The following is a 15887-nucleotide window of genomic DNA, read 5'->3' on the forward strand; positions in this document are numbered from 1 at the left end:
TAAAAGTGGCCAAAAATAAATGTTACTTTTGAAAGAGAATCCACTTCAGAGGGAGACAGTGCAGCCTCCCAACTGACCTACTTTCACCTGAGAGGCTCTTCATTGTTTTCAGACAGGAATGATGTGCTAGCTTCAATATCCACTTTTGTAAGCACATGCAAGGCCTCCCAACTGCCTGATGACCTCTGCTAAGGTAATATGTTTCCAGGTGCTGGTGAGAAAAGAAGCAGGCCTTGAGTATTGGGGGTAAGAAAAAAAAATATCATTGAGGCTACTGTATCTCCATAAAAGCCTGAGGAGATAAAAGTAATGCAGCTAAGAACAAATTTTAACTGAGCAGTGGGCACATGTGGTGAAGAATCATTGAGTTAAAGGAAATAACATATCTGATGAGGAGCTGTAACTTATGGTGCAGCTTTTAAGGAGATTTTGCTCCCTAATACTCTACTTGTGGATTGTTTAGGCATGCCTTTCTAATTCAGGCATCAATCTTCTCATATAAATTGTCTAGTATAACCTCTGGACTCTGATATCTCTTAATGCAAAAAAATATTTCAGATTTTGCCCCGTTCTCTGGAGCTTTTGGATCATAGTATTAGCGTTACAAAAGCCATCAGTATGTCATTTGGAAAACATCCTGAAAAGTCAGAGGCATCAAAGCAAGCCAAGCAGGGATGTGACGAATCAATTTGAATATTTAAACAGCAGAATTGGGGAAAAAAAAAAAAAAGGACCAAGATCTCCAGATATGGCATCATCCCCACTCAGAGGAGATTACTGAATAAATGACAAATCCTGATGTCTGGATGCAACTTGAGCTGAAAATCTCCTGGCATAAACCATCATCTACAGGGGTGGGGGTTGGAAAAGCTTATCTCCATATTCCACAAAAATTAGCTTTACAGTTATGCTTTCTAGACTACCCTAAGAAATGGGACAGTGGCAGACAGACAGAATTGTGGTTAGATCTGATGTAAGAATTTCCCTATTTCTGTAACCGTCAAATAAGTTCATTTGGAGAAGTTGGCTCCATCCATCTCAGTTTTCATGACATACAGAGTAAACAGAGCACTGTTTTCTTCCTTTGAGAAAGAAGACATTAAGAAGCTATCTTCACAGTTCATGCAGGTAATTTTTCTGCTTTTACTTACAGCCAGTCACTCTCCCTGAGCTCTCATCCTGCTCCATAAAGTAATATTCAAACACATAACTGAAGAATCCAGCTACAATTTCTTTTGCAGCCAGATTTGGCCAGGAGAGCAAACCAGCTTCCTTACTAGGACTGGAATCAGACAACTTTATCTACAGCTTCTTTATGACAGACAGGAAAACTGCATATCTGTTTCACATGTCTATATCTCAACTACACATTAAGGCCAGAAACAACTCCATTAAACAGTGGTTCTAAAATTTTGGGATGCTTGGACATTAACATTTTTGGAAGGACCACTAGCAAATCCATTCTAAGTTCATAAATGCTTTTTAACATAACATCAAGAAACAGTGACAAACCTTATCTAGGATTACGGGTGCATAATCTTTCTAATATCTATTACAGGCCCATATCAGCTTTTCTGCTTTTTGGTTGCTCAAGTTTTTGTAGAGAGTAAGGCGTCAGAGATTGGCAGCATCAAATCCAACTGTTGATATAAACTATGCAGACTACTGTCAGGGTCGCTCCTGCTCCCTGGCATCAGACCTGCTGGAGTGAGTTGTAAAACCTGGTTTGTGGAGGGTGAAAGCACCCTCTGAGTGTCACAGGATGACATCTGTGTTACACCTAAGGTCAGATTCAATTGTTGAATGGTCATTCCCAGGCAAGCAAACCACTGCTGAGCTGAGAAGCAAGCACAAACCTCTGAACACCCAGAAGGAAGCGTGCAGGATTTGCTCGCGTGTCCACCATCCACGCTTGTTCTGTAGCTGGTTCAGCTACTGTGTTAATCAAACACTTTAATACAAGTTTCTCAGCTCCATAGAAAATATGATTTAGCAGGGAAAATAGATTTTAAACAGGACCAGTAAACCTCCAGTTGCCTGTGTGTGCAATGTGGGCTAAAGACCTTTCACTGCAGAGAAAGGCTGACCTTCTGTACTACTGCTGGCTGGTTCCCATCTCTGACCAGATGACAATTACCTGCTTTGGTGACCTTTTTCCTACTTTTCTGCCATTGCTACTGAGTTTTGTATTGTAGTCCATGGTGAATGCAGTGGACTACACTGATGGATGGGACAGCAGCTGAAGATAGTGTAAGCATCAAGCACAATTACAAAAGGCATCTTGGGTAGTTTTGAAAGGTGCCTTGTGTTTGAATTACCTAATCAGATTAGCTAAAATTCTCCTGCACAACAGACCACTCTTGAAGTCTCTTTGTCTCATCAGATATAGTAAGCCTTCAGTCAGGTCTTCTGACTGGGATCTGGCCTGTGGTCTCTGTGTCAGTAACATTTTTGGATGGTGTTGCCCCTTCATCATTGTCTCCATTCACCATTGGAGTTTGAAAGAGAATAACACACACATTAAGCTCTGCTGCCTGCTCCAGCATTACCATATGGATAGCTTAAAGAAGGCTACCTAGATGTCACTGAAATAAACTCAGTAATGAAGCATTTACTTCGGTTTTGTCTCATTTGGCCATACATATGGAAAAGGATATGGCCAGCTAGGCTTTTACCAGTACAGGATGCTGTTTACTGCAAGATATTTTGTTCTGCTCAGCTCTTTTCACCTAATACAAGGCATTGATTTGGAACAAATTACAAGTATTGCAGAGCTGCCATTGATTTGCAGCAAAGATTAATTAATTTTCTCCTCTAGGAATGAGTGTGGCTCAACACATGAGGCTCCCACAGCCCAGCTCTTCAGTGGCTTTGTCAGAAGCACGCAGAGGTACACAAAAAAACTCTTTCCCTGTCTTGTATGTCAGTCTTGGGGGGTGTGTTGGAGACAGCCAGTCCCAAGTGCCATCTGCCACGCTACATGTGAGCATCACACTTTGCTGGCCCTTGCATGCCTGGCTGGATTAGCCCATGTCAACAAGACAGTTACACCCTTCCCTATATGGACACATGCAGGGTGCCCAACTCCATATGCACCACGGGGGTGGGAGTGGCAGGCTGGAGGCTTTGCAAAGCAACACAAATCAATTTCTAAGTCTTGAAACAGGCTCAGGGGCCCTGGGAACACAGCCAGCACCTTCCCCTGGGGCAGTCAGACACACTGAGCAGATTTTATCCTGAACAGAAGCCTGCTGATAGCAAGATGTAAGACAGCCCAGTGCTTCAGTACTGCCAGTTTCTTTTGATTCCTCCTCTCTCATTCTCCCTAGGTTTTGCACAGCTGGTATGATGAGTACAGAGGTGCTTGAGCATCCAAAAAATGATGCTGAAGAGGAAAGGCTCATGGATCTGCTCAGTTTGGAGCATCTCCATGTTCTGTATGTGGTACATTTATGACCAACCCTACAAAGACAGGAGAGAGCAGACAACAGAGCTAGATTATATTGGGCACTCCCCCTGACCACTGTACTCTATGTTTGCTCTGGAGAAGGCTGCTGACATGGAGTATAAGCAAGGATGTGCCAATGGCTCTCCTGGCCTCCTGATCTCCAGGCAATAGCAGGTCTGCACACAGATCATGCAGTGGAGAGGATAGAAGTGTTAAAAACGAAGCTAAAGACCTAAGATGGTAAACCTAAGGGCTGAGCAGAAAAGGAAGATATCAACGAGAATGCAGGCAGGATAGTTAATTAAAATATACGTTCTTCCATCTGATGCATACTCTTTAAGAAAAGAAAGATTTTCACATAAAGCAGCTGAATGTAAGTATGAAATGCTGTACAAACCCCACAGATCTAAACCTGAGATTTAAATATCAGTACTAACATATAGGATGAGCCATTTTAATAACACCTCCGCTCTGCCGCTCCCCAGGAAAATGTGCTGATATGAACTGGGAAATCTGAGGAGCAGCTCATGTGATGCAGACTTCTGACATTCCTCCAGACATGACTAAGCTTAAACAAGTGGCATTATCTGGTGTATTTGAAAGCAAGATGTGAACAACATCGTCCTGGGGCTTTTTTTTTCGTTGTTGTTGCTGTTACGTTCCCATTTGGGGTTTGTGAAGTGAAAGATATTATGAACAAGCTAAAACTAGCCTGTGGCTTTCATAGTCTTGCCAGCCTGAACTTAGAAGAGAGTGCTGAGAGTTAACACCATGAATGTAAGGAACAGTGGTTCTGTGAAAACATCTAGAACTGAGACTACACTGTAGCTCACAAAAATAACTATGACTCCTACTATAGAAGAACTCAACCTTACCTAGAATCAGCACCTAAAGTATGCACTCTTAGGCAGTTTGTAAGTTTTACTCGTTACAAACACACTGATATTTAAAGTCTGCTGCTTCTAGAGGCAGAATAGTGGTTCTTCACAAATACTGTTTTCCAATCATGAAAAGCGAGTAAAAAGAAAATGGAAATAAACCTCTGAGGTGCTGTTCAGATGCTGTTATCCTCAGGAACACAAAGCTCAAGCAGCACCTCAGCCTCTGTGCAAGCACAACCTACAGACTCACAGTGGTCTACCCGAGTTCCTGCATGGCAGTTTCCCCTTACCGTTAGCATGAGATTAAAAATGGTCACCAGCCAGGTCAGAGTTCTGAGCGTCAGAAGAATTCCTTTAGCAACAGCAAAGCAGTGACACCAGCTGCCTCTTTATTGCTGAGTCCTTCCAAACACCTCCTGAGTGGTAACTGCAGAGGCAGTTAACTGCCCTCCTAAATCTGACATAAGCAGAAAGTTCTGTATTTTCTTATTAGTGGGTGTTTTCTTTTTTTTCTTGGGGGTGGGGGAGGGAAGAGTGGGGGGTGGATTTCATAGAATCATAGAATTGTCAGGGTTGGAAGGGACCTCAAGGATCATCTAGTTCCAACCCCTCTGCCAAGGGCATGGACACCTCACACTAGATCAGGTTGCCCAGAGCCACATCCAGCCTGGCCTTAAAATCCTCCAGGGACAAGGCTTCTACCACCTCCCTGGGCAACCTGTTCCAGTGTCTCACAACCCTCATGGTGAAAAACTTTTCCTTCCACTGCATTTAGACCATAAAATATGAGGGACTCCTCTCACTTCCTGGTTGAAATTATACACAGAAAAGAAGAACTTCAGATTCAAAAGCCTTACCTGCCACTGCAAACCTGTTGTAATGCATTCTATCCTTTCATTAGTTATAGGTGTTCTTTAAAAGGTTTTAAAAACATATGCTTTGTGGAGTTAAACACAGCTTCTTCAAACAGAAAAAAATGCATCGGTTTTTATCTAAAGAAATTTGTCATTTCTGATCATTGCTACCCATTTTGCTTTTAGCTCAGCAAATAATGGCGATGCTTGCTAGCTGACACTGCCACCCAATGGCTTTTTTGACATTAACAGCTTGGGAAAAGAAGGGCGGGGAGGAAGAAGGAGAAACAAAAACAAAAGAAGAAAAAAAAGTAAGAAAAAGAAAGGGAAAAGGGAAAAAAAGGGGGGGAGGGGGGGAAGAAAAAAAAAGGCAGATGTAGTGTGGAAGTTCTGCTGTGGGAACAGAAAGTACCTGGGTAGGTCACTTCCACTGAACAGACCTTATGAAAAACTACTCTATAAAATACATGCTAAAAATACTCCTTTTAAAAATGTGAAAACACATCAAGTTCTCAGAATTTCAGCTGAATAGTCTTACTATTATTTCCAGCAATAAACACAAGTGAACGATTCACCTTCCATAGACACCACCTTCAGCACCCAGTACTCAGCCAGGCATTTAGGAAGATGACAGCCCCCACACGCAGCAGGAGATGGGACAAGCAGCTGTTTTCTCCTTCCTCTTGGACCCTATTCCCTGATCAGCAACAGGGGCTACTTCCAGACAATATTTTCCCCACACAGTTGCATACATTCAGCGAATAGTTTGGGTTGGAAGGGACCTTAAAGATCATCTAGTTCCAACCCCACTGCCATGAGCAGGGACACCCTCCACTAGACCAGGCTGTTCAAGGACTCTAAGAACATCTAAGAACCAACCCACATTTTCAGAGGGAGAAATTCAGTGCATAACTTACACAGCAAGAAAATACTTAGTCCCAGGTGCTGTGACAGATGCTGGGTATCAGAGAGGGGAAGCTGTGTGGATAGGACCCCTGCAAAAACTCTGCAGGCAGCTGTAAGCCTGACTGTACTACCTGACACAAAGCAAACATCAACTGGCCCTCCAGAGTTTTTAATTGACTGGAGAGAGAAGGATCAAACAAATTATTTTGTAATCTCTGAATATGTATCTATGTAGAGAAAGCAAAACGGCCTTCAAGAGAGAAGCAGAAGGACTTAAAAGGCCAAGACTGAGAAATTGAAAATTCTGGCTCCAATCCTGCAGTCAAACTCACAAGAGATTGCCTTGCCCACAAGTGGCAGGGACTCCACAGTGGTGAAAGCACTTATAAAGCTTCCTGTGAGGAAGGAGTTGTGGGTTTGTCATCACCAACCTGGCGTGGAAGGAGCCAGGGGTTTGTCATCACCAGCCTGGCATGCACCTTCAGTTTGCTGAAACGACAGGGGTTTTTCTTCCCATTTCCTCTTCAGTCCCAAGCAGCCCTAAAAGTCTCCTTTCACCTTAGGCTGTGACAGCCTGACTGTGTTTGTCAGCACTAGTCCCCTTGCAGCCAGGGAGGGATGTACGGCTCCACTATCATCCTCACCAGAGCAAATCTCAGACAAACACCAGCCTGAAACTGCTCCTGGCTCCCCACCAAACACCAGCAACACAGGGAAAACCCCAGTGAGTAATGGTGAGACCTTCAGGGAGCAGGACCTCAACAACAAACCCAAGTGATTATCTTTTCCACTGAAAGACCTCAAAGAACTATGTGCAACAGAAATATGAGTCTGCTATTATTGTACATGCTACAGGGTCCTGATGATTTCACTTTAATGTAATATAATTCACTAAGTGTTTTCTGCTAACAAACTGGGTTTGTCTGATCTTGCTTTATATTCTCACTCTAGGTATGTTTCTCACTCCCACATATGTAAGAGTGAAAAACATTTTCATGTTTCATTTTCAAACACCTTCAACATGGTCTAATGGAAGGTGTCCCTGCCTTTCCAGCTCAAACCATTCACAGGATCACAGGATGCTAGGGATTGGGAGGGACTTCTGAAGATCATTGAGTCCAACCTCCCTGCCAGAGCAGGATCATAGAACCTAGCACAGGTCACACAGGAATGCATCCAGATGAGTCTTGAAAGTCTCCAGAGAAGGAGACTCCACAACCTCTCTGGGGAGCCTGTTCCAGTGCTCTGTGACCCTGACAGTGAAGTTCCTCCTCATGTTGAGGTGGAACCTCCTGTGCTGTAGTTTATATCCATTACCACTTGTCCTATCACAGGGTGCAACTGAGCAGAGCCTGTCCCCTCCCTCTTGACACCCAACCCTCAGACATTTATGAACATTTATTAAATCCCCTCTCAATCTTCTCCAGACTAAACAGCCCCAGGTCTCTCAGCCTCTCCTCATAGGGCACATGCTCCAGTCCCTCCATCATCCTGGTAGCTCTCCCTCGGACTCTCTCGAGTAGATCTCTGTTCCTCTTGAACTGGGGAGCCCAAAACTGGATGCAATATTCCAGGTGTGGTCTCACCAGGGCAGAATAGAGGAGAAGGAGAACCTCCTTCAACCTCCCTCTTCCACGATTCTGTGTGCATTTGCTGTGCAGAAGCAGTAATAAAATTCCCTTCAATACAGCAGCAAATTGTTTTCCACATGCAAACTATAAGTAGTGGAAAAACAATTCATTTTGGAAACGAATTTATAAGGACTTTATTCTACACTCATAGCAGGAGAGCACTGTAAAAATTGTCAGGGTTCCAACTGGTCTTACTGATGCTCCTAAAGCATCCTTCTTGCCAGGCTGGTACTTGGTGAGCAAAGGTGGAACAACCACTAGATGGGGATGTCTGGCCTCAGAATGTAACAAACCCAAGAGGAACCTGAGTCCCCCTCTGCGAGAAAGCTTTTTCAGAGTATTAAGGAAAGAAGAGACAGAGCCCATGCACTTGCCTTCTCCTTATCTTTCTCTGGATTGAGTGAAAGACAGATGAATTGATTCATACTGCACAAGGAATAGATAAACAGTATGACAAGTAGAACACAAGTAGAAAACGGTATCAGGCCAATGTGTGTATTCCCAAACTGACCTGAAAATAGTCTCAACAAACACCCAGGCAAGATCAAACCGATAGTGCATCTCCCCTAACCTCCTGGCATGTTCTCACCATGCTGACCATCATTCTTCTCTCTCTAGGTGTCTTTTGTGGCTTCACCTGTTCTTTGTCCTCTTTCCTACCCTGCTACTCTTCTCCAGCATGCGATGATCAAACTTTTCTGCTTCTCTCTCCGTATTGTTTTATTCCCAGGTTACAGCTGTAACTTCAATATGTGTCTCCTGTCTCAATTAATGAGATACCCCCTCCTTCATAGGATTTGTATGGCTCCCTCCCATTCAACCCATGACACAGCTCCTGTGTCATGTTCCCCCTCTTCAAATGGTTTCAGGGCATAAAGACTCTCTGTTCTTTGTTATCACCTTCAAACCCTTCACAGCACTACTAATGTTTTTTTCCTTCCTGCCTTATCAGCTTTGGGGCCCACTTGCTTACTCTTCCCTCTTCCTCCTCATGAGTGCAACGGTCTCAGGATGTTAGAAGGAAGTTCTTCACAGAGAGAGTGATTGCCCACTGGAATGGGCTGCCCAGGGAGGTGGTGGAGTCACCATCCCTGGAGACGTTCAAGAGAAGACTGGATGAGGCACTTGGTGCCATGGTCTGGTTGATTGGATGGGGCTGGGTGATCCAGGTTGGACTGGATGATCTTGGAGGTCTCTTCCAACCTGGTTGATTTTGAGTCTATGAAATCTAAGGCTTACTTACCCTCCATCTTCAAAACTCTTCTAAAATTTCCTTTCTCCACAGTTACTAAAAGCAAGTGGCCAAAACCAAACAAACAAAAAATCGCAGAGAAGTAGAGCAATGGAGAACTACTTGGAGATACTTAGAATACTTCATATGTCATTTAAAAATTCTAATATATGTCAAGAGAAGGATGCACACCAAAGAGATTCCTTCTGTGTGTGCTCACCTGTACATATTGTTGGTCATAGCTTGTGATTGCAAGAGAATCTGGTTACACTTTCCTGTAGATGCAGGAATGACACATCTGTGAACACAATTACTTTCTTTGAAAGAGCACTGAGAAGTTTACAACAGCTTTTCATACAACAGACCCACAGAAATCCTGTTAGAAATACAGACAGATTTGTGGGCATCTCCTTTTAAAACAATGTTATCTAAGGGGAAAAAAAAAACAAAAACAAAAACTAAGAAAATTCTTATTAAAAAAACAAAACAAAACAAAAAACCAACAAGTTTTTCCTGAACTTAATGCGCAAAATCTTGGATTTCTTTCTCAGGCATCAGAGGTGACACATGTTTGGTCAGGTCCAATATATTTTGTCATGGCTTTCAACTTCCTGAAAAGTAAAGGCAAATGCAGAAAGCCCTACAGGCTGTATTCTTGATCTACCATTCATCTCAGCCAAAGAGAAATATTTCAACTTGACAGTACAGACTCAGTCTCCACTGGGTAACATATGTGAGAGCTGAGAAGATGCTTTTAATGTTCACATGAGGGCCTCAGTGCATTTGCAATACATGACTCAGTCCAAAATCTGCACATCGACGTGTCACACCACAGTGGCAGAGTCAAACTTTTCAATGTAACTCAAAATAAACTGCAAGACACGGTCACTGTTTAAACTGATCAAGACCAAATTGGGATGCCTTAAATTGCTCCCCTAGCTTACTTTCATCTACAGGCACTGCCTGCAGTTCTAAAACTTCCATACATCCGTGCTGATAAATGTTCAGACAGGCTCATTACAGACTCTGACACACTGTGCATCTAACTGTAAAGAGGCATTTCACCAATTGTGAGGCAAAGCATTGCCCCATGCTCTGGTCCTGCTCAGTGCTCTGTGCAGCCAATTATGTTGTGGAATTCCCTCTCATCAGGCATGAAGAAAATAATTCAACGCATTATGCTTGAGCATACCAGTGCCTGGGTGGGCACTCTGGTTTATTAAAAGAGTAACTACATGTGAGCATCAGAAAAGACTTTAACTACAGCTCCATGAAAGATCCTGTGCTGAGATCTCTCGAAGAGCTGTGGACAATACTCCCCAAAGGAAACCCAAAACCGTCCTTGGAATTACAACATCATCCACTACAGCAAGGAAGCATAAAACAGCTCATTAGCAGCCCTATCAAGTGACAGACCTAAAGCCAGCTCCAAAGTTGCCCACACCTGTCTGCCTATAGTGCCTGCCAAAAAGCCAAATTCCACCAGGGAAAGAATCCTTATCCTTCTTCTACATCTGGATCTTGCAACCCCAATATGATCCAGGGAACCACAGGTGTTAGAGCAGCAGGGTGCAAAGCTAGGGAGAAAAGATGAGAAGACGCTGCAAGAGCTTGCCCCTCAAATGAATGAATTCCACACTACTGTGTTTTGAATGTGAAAACCCAAAATGCCATCTAAAATGCCTGTCATTTTTGAGTAGTAGTATTCTAAGCACCACAATTTAAAGTAGTCTAACAAAAATCATACTGTGATATTTTTAGTGCAGCTTGTTCTCTTATAACCTGAAAATGCATGAGCCCTATTATCACCTTAGGAGCATATTTACAGTAGGCACCCTGAGATAGTATTAATAACATAATAGTTACTGTATATTTTCACACTGAACTCCAATATCACAGTAAAAAGCCCTAAGTATGAGCAAGCTGAACAGGACTCCTGAAAGCACGCCAGCAAAATCTGTTACCACACCATCCTGAAGGATGACCTGAATACTTCATTAGTCTCCCAGGATCTCTTTTCTCAAAACAGTGGAATTTCTTTAGCATGCTTTATATACAGGCCTCAGGAGTGATCTATCTAGAAATTTGGTAATGAATCAGGAGAAATTCAACTAACAACTGACATGTACACAGAAATAGCCATCAGAGTTTCAGTGACTGATTTTTCCTGGTCTACAAAGAGCACAGATGATGTGGGTATCATAAGGCACTCTGCAGAAGATGGGAACAGCCTCAGTTAGAAACCAGACATGTTTGCCCTAGTGGAAATCTTCTCCAGTTGTAGCAAACTGCTAGAGAAATGATGATAAATACAAGATTATACAGCATGGTAGAAAGGAGAGAGGGATGCCTATTTTTTAGACAATTCAGTAAGAAATGCCAGCTCTCTGTAATGGCATCTTGTAAGTGTGATAAAAGGATTCCCCTCCAATGCCAGCACTGTTTGTTTCTCTTCTAACCTAATTAGCATTATTATTATCAGAATTTACTGCACCTTTGCAGCAAAGATGTAAAGCCAGGCAGAACAGAGCAGCAGTACACAGTTGTAATTAGACCAGCACCACAGATCCCATACAGCAGGAGAATATCAAAAAGCACAAAACATCTCAGGGCCAAAACACTGCAAGGCACCACATCGAGTCATTTTCAAGCCTATGTACAAGATTTTTTCCAGAAGAAATTACAATCATGCAAGAAGAAAATGGTAGCAGGACCCTTCTAGATTCTTCCCTAAATGATTCTTGCCCTTTCAACTACAAGAATATAAACTTACAAATACAAGAATATAAACTTACAAAGATGTTTTGTTTTCATCATATATTAAACTAGAATTTAAGTTTGATCCCAAATACCATTGTGCCTTTTAGGTGAAGGGATGTGAAAAGAAGACTGGGGGCTTCTGTTCCTGGGAGAGAAAAGGATTTCACAACAGCCTCGTTTCCTTGATCATTTCACTGCAACTTCACTATTGCCTAAAATGGCCTTAAAGATAGCTCTAGGCTTAATTTATTCTTAAAAGAAACACATGGTTTGATGTAAAGGGAACATGTAATAATACTGATGGACGATTTAATCTCTTTTAGATTACAAAGACCTGTCTAGCAAAAGTTTAAGACACAATAAAAATCCCAAGAGGAAAGTCTGAATGGCAGCATCTGAGCTCCCACCTGCTTCTCCCCACAGGATGGTTATGCATTCAGAACCTGGCACAGGCACCATAACCAGCCACTGGATCTTCCAAATTTTGGAACAAGCATCAACAAGAGGAAGGATAGAGCCCTAAACAGGTTTAAGGAGGGAGGCAGCTGTCCTGGAAGCAGCATGACAGTTCCGTAATGGAAATGGCTGCGTTCCTGGTCCACGTGGAAAGGGACCCCTATGTGAAAATGGCCCCACTTGGAGGACACAAGTGCTCAGAAGCCCATGCAGTTATCAAGAAAGTAGAGATTTGTTGCAGTAATAAGTCATATATCACAGCAAAACATGTGTGAGAGGTGTTCAAAAGGCTCCTACAGACAAGTAGAAGGGCAGCAACTAAGAATAATCTACTTTCTAGGCTTCCTCTCCCTACCAGGGCACTGAGATCTTTTAAACTATTTCCCACTCAGTGTTCTGCCTTTTTACCTTAAGAAATATATAGAAAGCGCAAAGAATCCCTGCCTCTGGGAAAGAGTCTATTTAGTAACTAATCTCCTAAGGCATATCACTCACAGTAGGTATTTTAATTACCTACCTTACGAAGATAATTACAGCCAGATCCATTACAAACAGCTGCAGCTTCTTCTAGCACTTGGAGGACAACATCTTTAAAGAAACCCCTGGCATCTGTGGCTGTAACCCCACATGGGAAAGCCCAAGGTTGTACCTGGCTGCTTGGCCACACACATGGTTAGAAAGTTAATGCACCAGCTTCTGCCCTGTGCCACTGCCCTTTCACTGCTGAAGCAGAACTTCCAACCTCACTGCCTGTTTGGGATAAATTTAATCCATTAACCCAACGGATTGGTTTGGTCTGTTTTGAATGTACTATGCATAACCAGTGTTCAGCTGCACAGTAGAGGGCAGTAAATCTTCACTTGTCACGTTAGAAACACTCCAGCCTCCCTCCAGAATACAAAGAATTTCATGAATACATTTATGGCAGTTTTTAACATACTGTAGGAGTAAACTCCTGCTCAGCTACGCTCATCTTCAGCTTTCTCATCGACCTTCTTCCCTAGGGATGCACATATGTGATTGTATTACTTCACACATTGTTCATTCTCAGAGATCTTTTATTATGGAAAAGCAGTGGATGTACCTGCAGCAAACTGGCTTATTTCAATGTGATAAAATCCCAAACCATATGAAATGGAAGACAAAGGATTCTTAATCACAGCTGTAAATGCGTTGACATGTACAGGGTGTGGAAGGGGAAAAAAACAAATTTGGTGTTGGTGACAGTATGTCAACTAGCATTACCAGAAAGAGAAGCAAGCTGCAGCATGTGATTTGGGCAACACTTCGGGACATAGAATTTTATCTCAATTTAGATTTTGTCACAGCAAAGCACCCTCTTCCTGCCAAGCCTTTGCAAAGCTCTGGATCTCACTTCAGTTCTCAAATGCTCATCATTGAACCTCTTCTGCCAAAGGTGCTGTTTTAAACTTTAACACACTCCCAGTTCTCAAAAGGTACATTTGCTAAATCATTTTACACCTACAGATGTCAGCTCCTAGTCATTTATAGGACACATGAAGCCATAAAAAATTGAGCTAAGAGTTTTCTTGGAGGGTTGGACTCAGAACACTGGTATAATTACTTCCTGCTCCCTGCCTGGTCCTTCCGTCAGGCCCAAGATGAGAAAAGGCTTGCTAGACTACTGTTTAAGTTCACTGTCAATTATGTGGCCATAATTCCAGAGAAATTCTACCATTCACACCAGTGAAGAAGGCAGCCCTTTAAGTGCCTTCTCTTCGCACAGTATCCATCATCTGAATGAAGCTCATCTCCAAACATACTGTTATGCCTTGTTGTGTTTCAGAGACTTTCATAAAAAGCAGTAAGAAACCACAAAACAATCTCTCTTTACTTTGGACAATACTAACTAAACCAGATTAATATCATACTAACTTGTAACAGCAGACACAAACCTGTTGTAGATCACATCTTTCTGAGGGACTGCATTCCAAAACTGGTTGGGTGCCAGCTCTCACGTTCCCAAAAGTGCCTTATAAACCACTTTGCAACCATCTGCAGAAGTCTCATAATGCATCCAAGACTTAAACACTGGCCCCCTGGGAATTTTGCACTAGCATTCAAGATCAGTACCCTGGCATCTGCAGAGGGTGGTGTGGAAGTGTGAAATCACTGGGACTCAAAACTCACCAGAAATGCCTTCTGACCATGCTTGATTTACACGGAAGTCAGTCAAACCACTACCATGGTTGTGTTTCTCATGAGCAGCAGTTCAACTGCCTGCAGAAGGCAATTTGCCTGCAGCATTGCAGTTGCCTCTGCATTGCTCAAGGCTGGTGGGGCAGCAAGGACAGAAATTTACACCAGGACTGGCAAACAATACTACCCTTGTGCTCCCTTTGTTCCGGCGTGGGATTTGCATGTAGGGAATGAAAGTGCTTGCAAACAACACATCTCTTTGACTGAATAATGTTGTAGATTCATTTCTCTTGTAATTCTGAAATACTCTTATTTGACCTTCCCTACTTTTTAAAAAGGCCCATCAGCAGGCCTAGCAGCTGTTTACTGCAGAAACAGAAAGGAAAGAAAAGGCTATCTATTAACGCTAGAATATTAACTCAGATAAGCTGGATGTATCAGGTCAGGCCTGATTTGCTTGAACCCAGGAAAAGGTTGAGAGGAAATTATTAAGTGACAGGAAAAAATTATACATTTTGATCACCCACCTGATACCAGCCAGGGCAAGAACTCCTGAAGTTTTCCTAACAAGAAGTCTGTCTTTGGAGGGGTGTAAGGGCTGAGCCCACTTAAAGCTGGTATCAGTAGTGTGCATGCAGATAAAGTGAACTCTAGAAATGTTCCATATAAATGTAGCTTTAAAAACTGGAAATTATCCTAATTCTTTTCAATCCATCTTTTCAACCTCTTAGCAACTGTAGAAATGGAGTAGAAATGACAAGTCCCTGTGATGAACCACTCACATATAGGTGTATGTCTTTATGTAAGTACACACATGTGCAGCTGCAGACTACACAGCACTGGCTACCTTGGTCCTCCTAAACACCTTAACTCACATTAAGGAGCAATGCTTTGTAAAACTGTGTTGTTCTTTGAAGGTCAAGGGACCTGACCTTTCACCATGAAAGCCTGCCCACCTTGATAGCCTAAGTTACTCACTGTCACTGTGGTAGATAGCCACGCCTTCTGTTCTTCCTTTAGATGTTCATAGTATCGTCAAAAGAAGAAAGAGGAAGAGTTTGCTTGAAGCTACAAATCAAATCCTTTGTAAGAAATGGGATGTGCAAAGGATCTCAGTGTTTTCAAGACACCTAGCAAGAACATGAAGGTTGTACCTGAGACAGGTCTCAGAGCTCTGAGTTAAAAATTAAAGGTTTGGTCTACCAATAGCAAACCCTTCGCCCCGTGGCCCCTGGGCAAAGCCCCACTGGCTTCACAGCTACATCCTCATCAAAAGCACAGGCATCTCATCTACACCACTGGAGGCATTTCTGCCCAAGGCTCTTGTTCAGCTCAAGGTAACATGAAGCACAGAGGATCCTTGCTAATTATGATCTGGTATTTCACAGCTTACAAACATGTATCTCCCTTCCCAAACACTGAACGAACACCCTAAAAGGCCAACAAACTTAAGAGTTAATTGTAACATTTTAATAAAATCCCTTCACAAGACATTCCTGTATCTTGGAAGCAACATGGTTTGAGCTGCAAATCTGCCAAAGATGTAATATATTTTAATTA

The 15887-nt window shown here is 42.6% G+C and overlaps 1 protein-coding gene across 1 annotated transcript in view; it reads right to left on the reverse strand.

Annotated features, from left to right (window-relative positions):
• The window catches only part of RBM20 (RNA binding motif protein 20), a 109595-nt gene that overhangs the window by 40695 nt on the left and 53013 nt on the right, over positions 1 to 15887 (reverse strand). The window lies entirely within an intron of this gene.

This window comes from Indicator indicator, chromosome 7 (assembly GCF_027791375.1).
Source record: "Indicator indicator isolate 239-I01 chromosome 7, UM_Iind_1.1, whole genome shotgun sequence".
Lineage (NCBI taxonomy): Eukaryota > Metazoa > Chordata > Aves > Piciformes > Indicatoridae > Indicator > Indicator indicator.